Raw genomic sequence first — 19786 nt, forward strand, 5'->3', positions numbered from 1 at the left:
GCTTATAAGTACATTTCATGTTAGGTTTCTTCTCCATTAAGTTTTTTGAAGGGCACTTTCTAAACTAAGATTATCTTTCAGTTTGATATTCAGATAAAAATCTTTTAGTTATCAAAGGGGGATTTATAGCAGTGTCTCAGTATGGGTTGGATTCTAAACTTTTAATAAAAGGGAGAAACTCAGAACATCTATTTTAGGAGTAACGCTTTTTTCAAATGTTTGATAATACAGTTTTTGGCAGTAAAAGATAGAGAAAAGATAATATATTTCAACAACCTGAGAATATTATATTGTTATGAACTTTATTTCCCATTACCTATTGAAAGACTTGTTCTGCCATGGTTCATAATATTAATTTTATGCACTTTCCAATGCTTCCACGTAGTATATTTTTAGTGCTATTGATAAGGTATCTTGTACTTGATTTTCTCTAATATATGTTATCTGAAATGCCTCAACTATGGTGGCTAAGCTTGAAAAAATGTAGCCTTTACAGGTGCTTTGATTTAAGCCTCGTCCTATAATTTGCACTACATAGTTTACTTTGTTTCAGTTTAGCTTCTAGTTCATGTGTTATTACTTCAACTTTACAGTAAACACAACTTTTGCATGTTGGTAGGAGGTGATAATTTTTTTGTGTGTGAAGCTGGCAGTTATTGCCACTGAATTAACATACATGTTGCACTGGCAAATAAGAAAAGACCTAACGAGGTGTACTTAATTGAGGGTCATTTATTTACCAAAATGGAGTGAAAGTTACACCTTGGTTGTGGTTTATTTTTGGTAACCAGAGGAATTGGCTACCTGCAAACTGTCATTTACTCAGAAGGTGGTGAGAATGGGTTTGAGCCCCTTTAATCTTTTGGCAGTGGAAAAGTAGATTCAAACTCTGGGTGGCCTGTACAACTGAGCAGACCCGCGGGGGCACGTTAGTTGTGAATTATAGGCAAAAAGAACACAAGTTTTCTAGCAAATTTATCTGGATAATATTTTTCTAATTATGATCAATACACACGTTTTTGATTTGGTGATATTCTCTCGTAGAAACATATGAAGAGGATTACATTATTCATGAATATATGAAAACTATTGAAATAAAACAAGTCATCTATATGTGGCCTTTGATAAGTTTTGGTTGATATTATCTTAAGGTGGTTACATTGTAAAATTAGATTTTTCTCGAATAGAGGACCTCTCAATCGTATTATTTCCTTTGCTTAAGGTTGACATCATTTCTAAGGCTGGGGTTTTGCTCTAGTAGAAAGCACTGTAGAATTTTAATGGGCTCTTTTTCTTGCTTGACAGGCACATGCTTGGTTGTGGCTAAACTGGCTCCAAAATGGCACAGTACGGATAAAAAACCTGCGTGTTATTGATTTTTGCAAAAAACACAGATCGTTGATCGTGATCAGCAGAATTAGCTGGGGCTTTGATTTTTCAAAAATTTTCGAAAAATCAATGACACGAGTTTTCGCGTGCTGTTAACGTGCCATTTTGGAGCCAGTTTAGCCGCATCCCACATGCTTTACCCCATAATGTGTCAGTTTGGGTGTTCAGATTTTCTGTAATGAACTTCTCCTAACTATGTATCATAAATGGCTTTGTTAATAAATAAAACAATTGAAATGGTTTGCCAAGAGGCTCGGACAAGTTTTAGAGTGGTGCCTTTGGTCATCTGAAGCCAATACAAGAAGGGAGGTGATAAATTATTAAAGTAATTCCAATGATCTATACAAGTACACTGAACCAAAAGTATATATAGTGATACTTAGAGATGTTATTAAAATAAATTAGTTCCTTACCATCATTAATCACTTAATTCTATTTTAGGAGTTGTTTTTGAGGGAAACCGTTGCCACGAAACAAGTATGAAAAGTAATTTGAATTTCTCTTTGAAATTCAAGTGTTTTGGGCTCCTTTTTATTTGTAGAGTTAATTTTTTCTTGCCTTTTCACCATTATATTTGGTATGCATTGCATTTATATATGTTTCAATTCTCAAGACAATTCAGGTCTGTTCTTTGAATTCTTGTATAATGGCAGATGTGTATAATGTCATGATCTAGCACTAGATTGACATATATGATATGATCCACCACTGCCGTTATACAAGAATTCAAAGCTTATTTACACAAGCAGAATACTAAGGAAAGTACTGATAAAATGATGGTGATGAAGACCAAGGTGATTAAAATGCAATTAGACTTGAATGAGATGAAGGATCTAAAGGTCAAGCTCAAGGAATTTAGATATTCCTAGACAATCAAGATAATATATACAAAGGCTCCAAACATTGAAAAGTTGGAGGCATTTCCAAGTGAAGTTGAGGATTAGTAAAAGGGAATGAAATCCTCATGTTTTTATCCAGAAGGGTTAGAAAACACAAGGTTTGCAGAAGTTTCATCTTAAGGAAGATGATTTTAATGTGTTTCCAAGTTTCAAATCCCTCCCAGCACTTTGCTTTTCTCACGTGCTCTCACAAAAGACAACAGTTTGGAGACGAGTTTGAGCTTGCATCTCTTGGTTTCTGAAGTCCCAACTGCCATCTCCAGTTCTACATCGAACTCAAGTGTCTTTACATGCAGATAGGGCTGCGTGAAAGGAGATTTGTTCATCAAAAACTATTAAGGTTTCACAGCATGAAACTGCAGTTCTGGCTGCGAGTTCTGGGCCACGTTTTGCTTTTTTACACTTAGAAAATAAACAAACGCCTACCTCTTTAATGAGGTTTGGCATAGATTTAGATGAGTTAGTGATTAGATTAGCAATAACTAGATTCTAGTTTCATTTGAGTTTGGATAATTTCAAAGCCTAGTTATTTTGCCAGAAATCCTATCTACGGGTTGACAAAATCTGATTGTAAAAACTATTTGAGGGTGTTTGTTTTATGTTTTGAGGATTCGAAACTCTTTATACTTATATTATATGCAAATGTGGTGCAAAATCAGTGTGTCAATCTATTGAAGCTTGCGAACTTTGAAATCAATCAAATTCAAGCATTTGTTCATTGGCATTCTGGTGTAGTCTGATCATTCGGTATTGATAGCTTTGGATAATTTGGTTGAATCTCGATTCTTGCGTGCTTCATACAGTTTCGTCTCACCTCAGTGCATGGTTATTACGTGATTTGATGAAATTTGAATATTTTATGGTTGTTTTGACATTCCTTTGATGATTGGATCAATAAATATATGAATTGTGAGAAGTTTAGTTTATACGTTATTGGTTTCGTGAGATTTGATCTGACCGTCTAGTGTCAACATGAATGCTTTGTTATCATTATCCAAATAGAATAGTTTTCAATTGATTTCTTGTTAACCTACCTCTTGATCTTTATTTGAAAATCCAAATTAAATTAGATCGTTAGCTTAGAAATCTTTTCATTTTAGAATCAAAATTGCAAACTGTTGTTTTGTTGAAAGATTGAGATCACATCGTTTGCAAAATCACTTTTAACAACCACATAATACAATTGAGTTAACTTGCACAACGACCTAGCCTAAAGGAAACTTGAATTGATTTATCATTTTTCAAGAGAGGAAATCTATCCCTAGCCCTCCTGCCATTGGCTGTGATAACAACAGGATCAACAATCATTAGTCATTATTATGTTTGTACTTAAAAAGTAGAGACTAAGTACCCATTTTCACACGTCATGTCAGAGAACACGTCATGTCAGAGAAACAACCAATTGTATAGTGAGACGGTGATTAAAAAGACATCTTGGTGTACATGTTTTGGTTTATTTTTTGGGATGTTTTTAGATAACTTAGCAACAAATAATAGCTTTGAGCTCTTAATTCATATGAATGCATGCTAATTTTTAAAAAATGACGCATCATTAAGAGCTTGAGATGTGTAGGATCCTCTTCCTAGTCTCTTGATAGAGACGGAGGAAAAAAAGAATGTACTGATCTATAAATGAAGATGGAGTATAAGATATTTAAAAAAGAAATATAAGGTACACAAATATAACGTTGACCAGCTTTTCAAATTTGGAAACAACAGTAGATATTAATTTTTTTTGAAAGACATGTAGATGCTAATATTTTTGATAAATAGATTAAGCAAATAGAGGTTTTTAGATAAATGAAGATTTTTTAACTAGTTAGTCATTCATTGGACCCACCAACTTAATTATGCTTAAAAGGCTATGATTTTTTGAAGTGTTGCGAGTTCACTTTTATGTTGCATAATTAGTTAGTCTTTCATTGGACTCGCCAACCTCAATAGTACACCAAATGATATTAGAAAAAAGTTTGCAAATCCTAAAAAGGAGTGCCAAATTATTAAAAGTGTGGTTAAAAAAACTCAGGGATATTGTTATATTAGTCTAAATTAAATGTAATTATACATGAAACTATATATTTCTAAGAGTACATTGAAAGAGAATCTTCCAAGATTGATGGGTAGAAGATTCTTTCATGAGAATATTCTAATATTAGAATTATTGTGTGAAAGATTACTTGGTGAGTTGTGACGGTGGTCGTTAATAGAGCACAGACTATGAGGTAGTTTCCCTTAAACATATTTAGTTCAAATCATGAAAAGACCTTTTAGAAGGATGGAAGAGGTCAAAATATGCTCTATATTGTTGAGCAAAGTGATGATTTTTTATATGATGACAAATGTTTAGATTAGAATGAATGTTATTGAAGAAATCATATAAGATGTCTTAAATCTGTTATAAAAAGAAGTTCGTGTACTAGATCTATTTAAACCTGTTGAAAAAAGAAGTTGGTATACCAGATCTACTTAAATCTATTGAAAAAAAAAATGATTTTTTTTTTTTATAGATTTAATTGGATGTTATTAAATAAAATAATATAAGAGGTTCTAACCATGGAATTGAAGGAATTGATGAAAACAATTATGGACAAAAAATTGGTATACCAGATCTAGTTGAAAATATTGAAAAAAAAAGATAGAGAAGACATAACGATGAAAGCAATCTCTATAATTCTAAAGAGAAATAGATTTGGTATGCAAAATTATGCTAGTAGTTTGAATTGTAAGGAATTGATTGATTGGATTATTGATTTAAAAGAAAAAAATTGAGTATGAAGTTATTGTTCATATTACTATATTAAAATTTGTTAAGGCTAAATTAAAAATTCATGTTGCTATTTGGTGGAAAGAAATTCTATTATAGATAAATAGAAATGAAAATCCTAACATTGAAAAATGGGATAGGATGGTGTACAGGTTAAAATATAAAATATAAACTTATTGAAAAAGTTAAAAAAACTTGAAATTGAAAGATATGATTGAAACAGTTCATTGGAAAATATTATAGTTTGAGAATAAGAGGCCATCTTAAAATATTATAGTTTGACAATAAGAGGCAGTTTGACAATAAGAGGCCATCTTGATGAAATCAAGAGGAAGTGATTAGATATATCACTGGTTTGAGATCCATCCAAGAAGATCTTAGTATATTGAGTATATAATTTTTTGAGGAAACATATTAGCTGGCCCTAAATAATGGGAATTAGAATAAATAAAGCATATAAGGGGTAATATATTCCTAACAAAATGATATCAAAGTATAGATATAATATTATATATTGATGAGGTAGCAATAAAACATTACAACATGAAAGATATGAAAGATATAAAGCAAGATATGGAAGAAGTAATTAGAGATACTTTAGAGGAACTTGTTTCAAATATGAAGCTGAAGGGCATAGATCATATAAATATGTTCAATCACAATGAAAACATGATAAAATGATTTTATAAAACCATATAAAAAACACATGTTGATGAGCATAAATTGGTACATTAAAGATAGATGTAATAGATCTAAATTAACTAATTCAAACAAAAATCTTCTTTAAAACTATGAGACTATGCACGTTGTTTATTAAATTATCCTTTTAACTCTTTATACCTTCTTTATATACTATGAGACTATACTAGATTTAACACCTCCTCATTTTCATACTTAACAACTAACATACCATACACATTATTACCATATATAATTATCTTAATACTTATGCTGGCATGTGTCATTATTTTTTGTACTATCTAACTACATTAATTATAGGGTTAATTGTTCAAAAATAGAATATTGATATCATATATGTACAAATGGGTTACCTTTGTATGCGGGAAAAGCGGGTCGATAGAACTCAATATGTGAAAAACAGAGCTCTATGGAGCCTTGCACACACACCCACAAGACTTCTTGGTGCAAGCTATGGAGTAATGAAGTATCACTCAGCTTCCCAAGGTTGGTCCCATGCTTCTCTATCTTACACGGTCCCTCAAACCAATGTTTTTGCTCTCAGATCACTGAGCAAAATGGTTTAGGGATGGCAAATGCAAGAACGAGAGATGCTTTTGTTGGTTTTAATATGAGATGCATCCTAAACTATGCATGATGCTACAAATGCAATAAACTAACTATAAGATGACAAGGTTAGTAAACAAACTATCCTAGCATACTATATTAGTTAATGATTTAAGCTAATGATAAAGAAAGTACTCTAAACATGCATATTTAGATGAATTTCTATCTAAAAGAGAGGCTAAAATGATGAGCATAAAAATGGTATGAAAGCTTGAATGTATTTGAGCATAAGTGTGATACTACAAACTTGGATCCTAAAAATGGAGGAATGAGAGCTCTATTTATAGCAAAAATAGGGCAATGGATGGTTAGTATTGAAAGATTCAATCAAGGGTTGAGTTTGAAAGTTGGGAATCCATGTTTGCAATTTGCACCAATGAAATGGTGACAAATGTCAACATAGGGTTGGATTGAGAGAAGGGGTTGGAGGCATTAAATGCCTGAGAAGACCTCATGGTCATCTAGAGATAAGGGTTAAGCTTACCCATTGGATTAAGAGTTAATCCAAGGATAAACTCTTGTGCAAATGATTAAGAGATAATCATAGTCAAAGCATTAAAGGCTTGATGAGACCCTTGGGTTGGATGAAGGTTAAGTTAGGCAAAAAGTCTCTAACCATGTAAGAGGGTTGAATTAACCATTAATGGTTTGGGAGACTTTGGAAATTTAAGTGGTTGAAGACTTGAAGCCTTTAATGGTTATCAAAGACTTTAAGGTTTTGAGAAGTGACCTCCCCTTGCTTAGGGATGTGACAAAGTTTAGAAGATGGGTTAGGTTAATTTAGAAGTGATTAGAAGGGTCTAGAAAAAATTAGGAATAGGTTTTAGAATGCAAGTGGGAGATGTAGGAGAATGCAAGTGGATGGAGGGATAATAGGATTTAATTGAAATAAAGTTAATTTAATTCAATTTGGTTGTAATTTGGGGAAATTAAATAAATTAAATTTATTCAATTTATGATAACTATTTAATTAAATTTGAATTTAATTAAAAGTGGATAGGGGGGATTTAATTGAATAAAATGATTTATTTATTAAATGGTATAGTGAATTTAATTGAGTAATTTACTTAATTAAATAGAGGAATGCGAGTAATTTAATTAAATTGGATTTAATTAAATAGAGAAATGAACATAAAATATTCATTTAGGAATATGGTCATTTTTATACGTCTACATTTTGCCCCTATTTGAAGTGACGCGTGTGCACATGTTATTTCAAAGAAAATGATGTGTTATCGTGATTTATGATCAAATGAAATATTTGTGTCGCTCTTGTTTTGCAAGTTGTGCCCCAGATTTGATTTGATGCATGATGCCCCCTCGGGAGATGAATCAATATTTTGAAAATTTTAATTGGATTTGATGATTTGTGTGTGGTGTGTATGATGTTGTTTATGTGAAATGTTTTAAATTGATTCATCGCCCGATAATTTACAGATTTTAGGGTATAAGGGAGACCGCGACTATATTACATATCCGGTTTCCTAACCCTAATTTCATTTTCCTCTTATAAAAGGGGAAAAGGGCTGTGATTTGATTCATTTATGCATTGTTGACTTTGGAGAAAGAGGATTTGGAGAGAAGTCAAAATGCCTATCCTGTATTCCAGGCATCGTTTTGAGTGCGTTCGAAGGTACCGGAGACCTGCCGCATATGGACCACCGGTAAGTCGACACTTTTGACCCTTTTTTGATTTTTGATTTGGTCGTTTTTGGTCATTTTTTGATTTTTGAAATTCGGTTTTAGCGTTTTAATGTGTCAAAGTCGCAAATTAGCGCATACAAAAATTTAGGTAGCGCATGAAGCTTAATTTATTGTTGCGTCAAAAAAAAAATAGCGTAGCACATAGAAAGTCTAGGGTAGCCCATGCCGAACGTAGGGTAGCGCGTCAGGTTAGCAGGGTAGCGCGTAGGGTAGACCTAGCGCATAGGGGTCATAGGGGTTCGCATGGGTAAGGGTTTTTAGCGCGTAGGGTAAACCTAGCGCATAGGGTCAAACAGGTAGCGTCAGCGAGGTATAGGTTAGCGCGTAGATAGGGTTTAGCGCATAGGGCAGGTTGGGTAGCACATGGGGGGAAAAGATTAGCGCGTATAGTCAGTCTAACGCATAGGGTAAATAGATTAGCGCGTAGGAAAAACAACTTAGCGCATGGGTAGATTTTAGCGCATAGACAACCTATTTTAGCGCATCCAGAAAAATTTTGTGAGATGAGGTGATGTGTGAAATTGTTGTGTTTTGCTGTCATGGTTTTTATTGATTTGTCCAATATGAGTGTCGATATAACTTGTGTGGATTTGCGATATTTCAAGTTATGCATAGATATTAATGTGTTGATTTGATCAAAGCATGATTTGTTTGTGCACTTTGTTTTCAAGTTCAAATGTGTGAAGCCTGATTTGTGTTACAAGCTGATATGGGTTGGAAACTTGAGTTGTTTTACAAGTTGATATGGGTGGGAAACTTGAGTTGTTTTACAAGTTGATATGGGTGGGAAACTTGAGTTGTTTTACAAGTTTATGTGATTTGGAGACTTGAGTTGTGTTACAAGTTTTGATATGGTTTTTGATAACTTGAGTTGTGTTACAAGTTGATATGAAATGATAGGATTTTGAACTTGATGTAGATGAGCAAATGGTTTCATGTTGTTGATGTGAATTTGATTTTAATATCTTTGTTTGGATGTGGAAAAATGATATTGGATTTGTTTTGCTTGTTGACAGGAGTGATTGGGTGTGGTTCAGTCGCGGGAGCGATTTCCGAGGCCATGGACATTGATACCATGGTTGACTCAGGCCGACTTGGATATTATTGAGAGATGTGGGTTGACGTCGTTGTTAGATATGCCTCGGTTCACTGTGAACCAGGGGCTACTTACAACGCTCACAGAGAGGTGGCACAACGATACGAACACCTTCCATTTTGCCACAGGTGAGATGACAGTCACACCAGAGGACTGTTATAGGATTCTGCGCATACCAGTAGTAGGTGCACTACTACCATATGAGCAGTTAGAGGAGGGTGGCACAGAGGCACTTCGCCGCATTTTTCATGATGAGACAGTCTGCGGATATGAGATCCCGTGGCAGGAGTTCCTAGACCTGGATTATGCACCACTTCCATCAGTACTAGCAGGGTTTATTGGTGGATTCCTTTGTCCTGATCGCAGGTCAAAGGGATTCTCTGTGGGATGGGGGCTGGTTTTAGAGGAGATGGTCACACAGGGTCGTAGGTTTGCATGGGGATCGACTATGCTAGCCCATCTGTACAGGGACTTGCACGAGGTGGTATACCTAGGTTACGACAGTTTGTCAACTGGCATGATGCTCTTACAGGTATGGTGCTGGGAGCATATTTCGGCCGCCAGGCCATTAGCAGACAGGGATAGGCCCGTTGGATGTGCATATGCTTATGGATACAGGGGTCTAGTTGTCCAACGGAAGCTGGGCAAACTAGAGCATTGGAGAGTGCTAGATGACATCGATACGGTCACATGGTGACCGTATATAGGGTGCGAGGTGTGGGCGGAGGACGGGCTGGAGATGCCCTACGTGTTCATGACGAGATACCTGATTGGGAGGACCCCATTTGTTATTGAGAGGTTTGTGGTGACCAGAGTTTTGAGACAGTTTGGTCGACAACAGGATATACCTCAGGGGGCTTGCTTATATGCATGACGGAGGCAGGACGTATCAGATTGGGGCCCGACCATTGATAGCGCGGTGGCGGTGGAGGAGTTTGTTAGTTTGGCGGGCCAGATATGGGATTATGCCCCGAAGATTTTGGATGCGGGCATGACCGATGAGTTCGCGAGATTGTTTGCCGCGTGAGCAGTGGCCAGGATATCGGATCCTGAGGAGATGCAGCCGACATTCGATGATGATGATGAGGAGGGAGAGGGGGATGATGAGGATGATGGAGATGGTGGAGGAGGACGATGAGGGAGAGGAGTTAGAGGTAGGAGGGGAGACAGAGGGAGGAGAGGAGATAGAGGTGTGGAGAGAGCAGTCAGACAGGAGGTGATAGACAGGGGGAGAGGCGGATTGGCTATTGGAGCCGGTGGAGAGGGGAGGGTGGGGGAGGTTCTAGCTGCAGTGGGGGGTATTGATGAGGTGATTCGACCAGCGTAGAGGAGGAGGATGGATTAGCTCCCACCTCCAGCACCGAGGACAGGCAGAGTTAGAGGGGATGTCCCTACATAGGTACCACTACGGGTTCGGGTCCCTACTCATGTTGAGGATGCACAGATTCGGACCCTGCAGGTGACTGTACAACAGCTGCAGACACAGGTTTTGACATATCAACGACAGATTGCGCAGTTGACCACTGAGCGGGACACAGAGATAGAGCAGAGGGGTCGAGCGGAGGAGCTTGCAGCCAGTGTTCAGAGAGCAGCGGTGGGTGGTCTGATGAGAGACACCCTGAGAGAGCTATCATTAAGAGCTCAGGAGGCGGAGTACTACCGTCGGCATTATGAGGCTGTGGTACCCAGGGATCGCCGAGTACAGAGCTTCACACAGTCGAGATCCAGTCGATCTCGAGATACTGGGTCGCGGTCCGAGAGCCGAGGTGTGACCGGGCCATCAAGACAGAATCCCCTTGGAGATCCAAGGGTGGGGACATCTGGAGCCAGACCATCTCCGTCAGGGGATAGCCATACTTGAGAGACGTGGTCTTTGTTGTATTTTTGATCATTGTATTCTTTGTACTGGACACCGAGATGATAGATTTTGTACATTTTGATCATTTTTGGAGATATATATATATATATATATATATATATATATATATATATATATATATATATATATATATATATATATATATATATATATATATATATATATATATATATATACAACATCATTATCTTTGATCATGTGGTGTGTTTATATGGATGGATGTGCTTATGTGTTCTTTTCGTTATGTGATGATGATGCAATGCCTAAATATATGATATAATGTATGATGCAGGATGTGTGCTTTGAATATGTTTGTGAGATGTATCTTGAAAATGAGATGTATGATTTTATATGCTATGAAATGTATCTTTGAGAGGTATGATAATGATATGTAACTAAATGAAAAATGATATGCAACTAATTGGAAAATGATATGAAACTATGTTAAAATGATATGCAACTATATAACTAATTGTAAAATGATATGCAACTATGTTTTTGGAGCATCCTCATTTTGCATTTGTCATCCCGATACAACCATATTTTGTTTGCTTTCTATGTAGGTATCATCATTGAGCATTGATTTGTTTAGGATATGTTGAAAATTTATACAAGCATAATGGTATAATTAAACCATGATGACTTGAGAAAAATTTACATGATGTTTTGGTTTTGCAAGATAGCACAAGCGTCAAGGTATAATTGAACCAGGACGACCTGAGTGCGGATTGCGTAAACAGACAAGATTAAATCATTTGTATGCGTGAAGTGGAATCAGGCCTTCAGTGAGATTCGACGTATCAAGTCTTGAGGCAAGTATTCATACAGTACAAGTGATTGCCTCCCAGACAAAAGACTAAGAAAATATGGGAAGTTCCCCATGATCTCTAGCTTTGAAGCATTTAGTGAGAAAAGGAAGAGAATCCAATAATTTTTTTAAAAAAAGTTCAAAATGCAAAACTAGTCAAGATTTTTATGCTATAATGCAACATTCAGTACTTCAAAAAATCATCCATCCTTGGTATGTTTTGTGAATTTTGTGTTTTGTTTTGCGATGAAGCGTAGTTTTGGTTGTTGGATGCCATGCTTCTGAGTTTGGTAAATAGTTTTGATGTCTTGAATGTTCGCAAGTTGTGACGATTTTTAATGCCCCTAGCTGAGTGTGCCTCTTGATGTGAATATGTATAGTGATTTCCAAGCCATGGTGGAATGTGGTAATAGGATATATATGGATAAAACAGGATAGTGACTACGCTAAGTATGTCTTGAATGGATATGTGCTAAGTGTCGGGTGATGGCCAATAGTTTTGTTTTTTTTTTTTTTTTTTTTTCGTTTTTGTTTGTTTGTTTGTTTTTTTTTTTAAAATTTTTTTTAAGGATAAAATGGTATGGAGATAGATAGAGGAGCCGTTCTTTCACAATAGTGCTTGTTTACCAATTTTTCACCATTTGTTTTTATTGTACTTTGTGTTTTTGCTTTTTCTGGATTTTTTTTTTTTGATTTTTTTGCTTGTTTTTGGCTTTTTCCGTGCACTAGGCTACTTAAGTGTAGTACTTATTCAGATTGATGCTGTTAGTTGGTTTGTCGAGCACATCTCCTTCTGAAGTTGTTAGCTAATAGGCACCTGATCCATAGACTGATATGATGACACAGGGACCCAACCAGTTAGGTTCAAATTTCCCTTTCTTTTCTCGATCTGGCTGATTTCTTGGATTTTCTTTGAGGACTAGGTCACCAACTTTGAAGTTGTGAGGGATGACCTTGTGATTGTAGCTCCTGCACATGCGTTGTTGATATGCTTTAAGATGAGTGTAAGCATGCTGACGTCTTTCATCTAATAGTTCGAGTTCTTGCAGTCGGTTAACTCGATACTCTTCATCTAGGATTAAACCTTTCAAAGAGACTCTGAGAGATGGGATTTCTACTTCTAGGGGTAAAATGGCTTCTGATCCATATACCAATGAGTATGGTGTTGCTCCTGTAGGTGTGCAGATGCTAGTTCTGTATGCCCAAAGTGCTGGATTAAGTTGTACGTGCCAATCTTTGCCTGCATCATTCACTGTTTTCTTTAGGATTTTTAGTATTGTCTTGTTAGATGCTTCTGCTTGACCATTTCCCTGTGGGTAGTATGTTGTAGAGAACCGATGTTGGATTTTGAATTTTTCACATAGCTCTTGGACATCTTGGTTTTTGAAAGGCCGTCCATTATCTGTGATGATTGAACTTGGAATACCATATTTGCAAATTAGATAATTTAGGATAAAAGAGGCAATTTGTTTCCCAGTTGCTGTGGTCATGGGAACTGCTTCTATCCATTTGGTGAAGTATTCTGTTGCTGTTATAATAAACTTGTGTCCATTTGAAGATGAAGGATGAATTTTGCCAACTAAGTCTGGTCCCCACTGATAAAAGGGCCAGGATGTTGTAAATGGCTGCAGTTCTTGTGCTAGTGCATGTATCAGATTACCATGGATCTGGAATTTAGGACATTTCTTGGCGAAGTGATATGAGTCTTTCTCCATTGTAGGCAAGTAGTATCCCATTCTTAGAAGTTTTTTAGCAAGAGTAGTACCACTTGAATGTGTGCCACAAATACCTTCGTGAAGTTCGTGTAAAGCGGAATCAAAATCATTACGATCAAGGCAACAAAGAAGAGTACCATCTAGACCTCGACGATACAAAGTATCAGCGGTAAGGGTATAACGGGCAGCTTGTCGGATAAAGTTACATTTTTGGTTACGGGATTGGTCAATTGGTAAGATATTGTTCTTGAGGTAGTCGTATATTGGTCCATATAACGGAGAATCTGAACCAGTCAAGGCATAGATAACATGGGATTCAGAGTGGTCATAGGCTGGGGAGAATAGTTGCTCTACCAGGAACTCATAACGACTCTGTTTCTCTGGAATTTGTAGTAATGAAGCGACAGTAGCCATTGCATCGGCTGCTTTGTTGTTCAACCTTGGTATTTGCTCGAAGGTGATGTGTACAAAATACTGTTTAAAGTCATCCACCATTCATTTGTAGGGCAGAAGCTTGTCATCCTTTGTTTGATAGTTGTTGTTGATTTGATTGATGACTAGTTGTGAGTCTCCATAGACCTTTAACTCCGTGATTTTCCATTCTACGGCCATTTTGATGCCTATAACCAATGCCTCATATTCAGCCACATTATTTGTGCATGGGAACATAAGCCTATATGATCTTGGTATAGTGTGTCCTTCAGGAGTGATGAATAGAATGCCAACACCTGAACCATGTTGTGTGTAGGATCTGTCAAAGTATAGGGTCCATTGTTTGGTAGAAAGAGCAAGAATGTCTCTGTCTGGAAATTCAATCTCCATGGTTTGTTTTCCTGGTAGCGGTGCTTCAGCCAGCTGATCTGCAATTGCTTGTCCTTTTATGGCTCATCTTTCTGTATATTGAATGTCGAATTCACTGAGAATCATGACCCATTTAGCCAATCGGCCTATAAGAGTTGCCTTGCTGAGTAGATTTTTGAGAGGATCAATTTTTGCGACTATCTTAATGGTGTGTGCTAGCATATAATGTCGGAACTTCTGAGATACGAAGACCACTGTTAGGCAAGCCTTTTCAATGAATGTATAGTTGAGTTCATAGCCATTCAATGTCCTACTGATGTAGTATATGGCTCGTTCTTTCCCTTGTGGATCTTCTTATGCCAATAGTGCCCCCAGCGATATATCTGTTGTTGAGATATATAGGATGGCTTTCCTGCGACTGGTGGATTCATTAGGTACTGTTTGATTTGATAAAAAGATTCTGCACACTTGGTCTCCCATCTGAATGGTACATTTTTGTAAATGGTTAAATGGTAGACTTTTATCTGCTAGCTGAGCGATAAACCGCCTGATTGATTGAAGTCGTCCTTGTAGAGACCTGAGTTGACTGATATTCTTTGGTGGTGGCATTTCCATAATGGCTTGTACCTTTGTTGGATCTACTTTGATACCTTTAGTTGAGACTATGTAGCCTAGTAACTTGCCTGATGTAACCCCGAAGACACACTTCTTAGGGTTGAGCCTGACTTGGAATTTCTCCAATTGATCAAAGATCTTTGTTAAGATGTTTAGATGTTCTGCTCTCGTGAATGACTTAGCTAGTAAATCATCCACGTAATCTTCCATAAATGTGTGCATCATATCATGAAAGATTGTTGTCATTGCTCTTTGATAAGTGGCCCCTGCATTCTTTAAGCCAAAAGGCATAACATTCCAACAGTACGTTCCCCAAGGACAGGTGAATGCGGTTTTATCTTGATCTTCCGAGGCTATTTTGGTTTGATTATAGCCTGAGAAACCGTCCATTAGTGAGAGCATTGCATGGCTTGCTACGAGATCTACAATTATGTCGATATTGGGCAGAGGAAAGTCGTCTTTTGGACAAGCTTTGTTGACGTCTCTGAAGTCAGTGCATATTTTGATACTACCATCTGGTTTTGATACTAGAACGATGTTGGAGATCCATTTTGCATAGTCAATGGGTCGGATGAATCCGACATCTAATAATTTCTTTAGTTCAGTTTTGACCATGAGTGCTACCTGTGGATTCATCTTTCGTAGCTTTTGCTTGACTGGTTTAACTCCTGAAGAGATGGACAAGTGATACATGATTAAGTGTGGATCCACTCCGGGCATATCAGCATATGACCAAGCAAATTAATTTGCTGTTCTTTAAAGAAAATGATGAATGCTGATCTTTCCTCCTCTGTCAGAGATTCTACAAGGTGTATGTTTTTGACTGCTTCTGTGGTACCAATGTTGATTGATTGAGTGGGCTCAATCAATATGGGTGATCGCTCATGAAAGTGCTCAGGAAGAGTGTCAAGTCTCCCATCGTTAGGTGCCTTAAAAAGGTTTTCACCCTCAGATGCATCCTTTATTTTTACTTTTTTGTGATCTAGAGCTGCCATTGTTTGGTTTTCAGCATTAGATCTTTTATTTGATTTATTTTTGTGACTGAGAGACTTGACACTCCCTGATTGGTAGACATTGTTACTTTGTTCACTGGTAGAGCTTGTTTTTGGATTTATAGTACATAGGTAATGGATAATAGATTCATCATTTGGGAAAATTGGTATATCGTGGATTTCAGGTTCATCCCAGTTGATGAGGTCAGGAAAGACAAGCGGTAGGGAATTGTTAGGTGGATCAAGTTCTGCTACTGTAAGTGTTAGGACAGAGTTTTCAGCGTGATTGTTCTTGGTTTTAAAGAAGTCCAGGATTTTGTCGAGGTCTTCGATGGTATTATCTTCCGTATAGACTTGTTCATAATGTTTCTGTTTGCTTTCCTTGGCATCATAGATATTTTGTGGGCCAAATTCAAGAGGTCTATCTTTTGCGTTAGGTTCTTCTTGAGAAAGGGATATGGAGTCAGTATCATTAGGGATATCTGTAGTAGCATTGGAGCAGGTACCCCATTCATATTCATTGGAATCAGTCTCAGAGGCCTCATCCCAGATTCTATTAGTGTTGTAAACTAGTATGTTGTATGGTGAAAACAAATTTTTGATGATGGATACCATTTTGATAGTTTTTGTTGATTCTGTGTCAGATCTGGCTTCTACTTTCTATATTTGTTCATAGACTGTGCCTCCTTGGGGAGAAATAAAGGTATCCGGAGATGATTTTATTGGTTCTTGAAATAGTGGATTCTGAACATGAGCTATTGCTACCGATATGGCCCTTTTGTGGTTTAGAAGCTTTTCCTGATGTAACTTCTGATCTTGACGTTCCCGTGCCTTGCGGATTGTTTCTGTTGATTCAAAGAGTGTGTCCTGCCAGGATTTTTCTTTGTACTTCTTCTTTACTTTCCATTGAGGTTTTGTAGTTATGTTGGGTGGCTTTTTTAATAGGAAAGTGAGCTCACAACCCAATCCTGTTTTATCTCTATTAGGTCGTGAAGGAAGATCTATGGGTTTAGTGACTCCTTCTTTGCGTTTCCCAATAGGTCCTTTACCATCATATCCCATTTGCTGCATGATTAAGTATCCTTTTCCATATAGGTGTGTTGGTAGAACAATGTCCAGAGCAGCTGCTCTGTTATCTTCTTCCTCATCTTTGTATAACCAGCTAAGAATATCCTTGTCTTTTGATTCATGTGCTAGAGTGCCCAATTGGATGAAGGTACCATCAAATTTGGTGATGGGCGGAGTTACCAGATGCGTTGATGTAGTAGGCAATCCATGAGATCTAGGTGATGTTGGCAATTTGGCCAAACATAAGGGCTCCAAAGAGTATTCTCCCATGCCTTGGTCTTTGATTTGCATTTTCTGCTTGAAATCTCCAGATAATGAGTTGGGCTTTGTTGTTTGTAGATCTGATGTTGAAGATCGCTGCTTTTCTCTATTATGAGGAACCAAATTGTCTTGGGCTGCCCCCATTGCGTTGCAATGTTGAAATGGATTGTGATCAACAGATATGGAGATTTCTTGTCCGTCATAAGGAAATTTGACACACTGGTGATACATAGAAGGCACTGCTTGCATTTCATGTATCCAGGATCGCCCTAACAAAATATTGTAGGTGAGATCTATGTCTAAGACTTGACACATAGTATCCTTTTGCACTGGTCCCACTTGAATAGGCAACATCACGGTTCCTTTAGAGGACCTTTCCTCATCATCATATGCCTTTATGGTAATCTTCTTGCAGGGATCAATAGACTTTTCTGAGAAGCCTAATGCATGGATAAGTTTTAAAGTACATATATTAAGTTCGGCTCCTCCATCTATTAAGACTCTTTTTACTCCGTGTTTGCAAACAATGACTTCGATATGGAGAGGAGTGTTATGTGGATGGCTCAAGGAAGCATTGTCATGCTCTGAGAAGGTGAGGTTATGAGGTCCTGTCATATGGGTGACCATGGCTTGAAATCTGTCTGTATCTAGATTTTGAGGTACATTGGTTTCCAATAGTGCTTGTTCCAATATGTCTTTGTGCTTCGGTGATAGTTTCAGCAATTCTAGTATAGATATCTGAGCTGGAGTTTTGCGTAGTTGGCTAATCAAGTCATATTGGATTTTTGGTGTAGTAGTTGCAGGTGACGTATGTCCTTTTAAGACATATTTTTGAGTTCGGGTTGTTACATTGACAGATTCATGATCACGCTGATCTCGGATGGTGATGACATTGACTTGATGATCTTCAGCTGATATGTGATTTATGGTGTTGTTGTAGATATGGTTGATACGAGCTTCGCGTGTATCATTCGAAGTTGAAGCTCCTTTTTTGTTATAATTTGGAAGAGGATTTTTAAAGGCTCCATGATCACCATTTGTTTTAAGACCATCTACCGTTAAGTCACCTCGATCAATCATGTCTTGCACAATGTGTTTTAATCTCATGCAATCGTTCGTCCGATGACCCTTGTTACGATGGTAATCACAATAGTGTGAATCATTCCACCAAGGTGGTTTGATTTGGGGTTCATAGTTGCTGATTGGAGGCAAAGAAAGAATCTTGTTTGCCAAAAGTTCTCGGAATGCTGATTCTAGTGATTGTCCCAGTGGTGTGAAAACACGCTTTTGGAAATTGTTTGTGTTGTCACGGGAGTTGTTGTTAGGTCCTGGATTCATGTTTTTGCCTTGAGTATCATTGGTGTTGTTTGCGTTGAGTTGTCCTTGATTGATGTTTGGTGCATGTGTTAGCGTTTGGATTAGCACTTTTAGGATTTTTCGTAGCCTGAGAATTTTCGGATAATGCGAGCACTGGTTGCTTAGATTTCGGATCATGCGTTTCATTGTTGCCTTCGTTTTTGTTTCGAGTCCAGAATCGAGACTTGTCCAAGTTGCTGTTGTTCTGGTTATTGTAGTTTGATGAGTTTGTTCCTTCCTTGAAGAATTTGAGTGTTCCCTTTTTGACACACGCTTCCTCTACTTGAATGCCATTTTCAGTCAATTTAGCGAAAGACGGTATGCATTGGAGTTTGAGTCTGTAACTCATTTCACCATTCAAGTTGTCGATGAAGATTTCCATTTTTTCCTTTTTGGGAATATCTCGAGGATATCGTGATACCATACGTCGCCAGTGTTGAAGGAATATCATAAATGTTTCGTTGTTCTTTTGTTTGGTGTTGCAAACATCTAGCATGGTTATGGCGTGTTGAATGTTATAGGAGTATTGGGTTATGAACTTGTTAACCAATTCATCAAACGATTTGACAGGTGGCGTAATTTTGGATAACCATTCCATTGTTTGCCCTCCCAAGCTTTTTGGGAATAACCTCATTAGATAGGTGTCATCATGAGAAAACTCAAGACTCATGGTACAGAATTCTCGAACATGATCTCGGGGATCACTTTTCCCATCATATTTATCAAATTTGGGAATGTCTGAGTTTGGAGGAAAAGGCACCCTGTTCAATCTTCTGTCAAATGGATAAGGACAGATTTCGTTTAAAGTGTACCGCACTGTTGTCCCTTGTTGCATGTCATGTATTTGTTTTTGTAACATTTGCATTTGTTGAGTAAGAGCAACCAAAGGCGCATTATTTTTTCGAGGAAGAAACTCCTCCCTTGTATTAATTCTCAGCTGAAAAGGTGTGTTAAATGGTATATTTTGCTCTGGAGTTTCTAGCTTGGGTATACGCATTTCTGGTATACATTGTTCTGGAATGTGTTGCTCAAGGTTACGAGTTTCCTCTTCTCTTTGTTGTTCTTGATATGCATATTGTTGAGATCTGGTTCTAAAGATGTTTGTGTCTAAATCTTTGGGAAGTTTAACGCCTT

Source organism: Cryptomeria japonica, chromosome 3, assembly GCF_030272615.1.
Source record: "Cryptomeria japonica chromosome 3, Sugi_1.0, whole genome shotgun sequence".
NCBI lineage: Eukaryota > Viridiplantae > Streptophyta > Pinopsida > Cupressales > Cupressaceae > Cryptomeria > Cryptomeria japonica.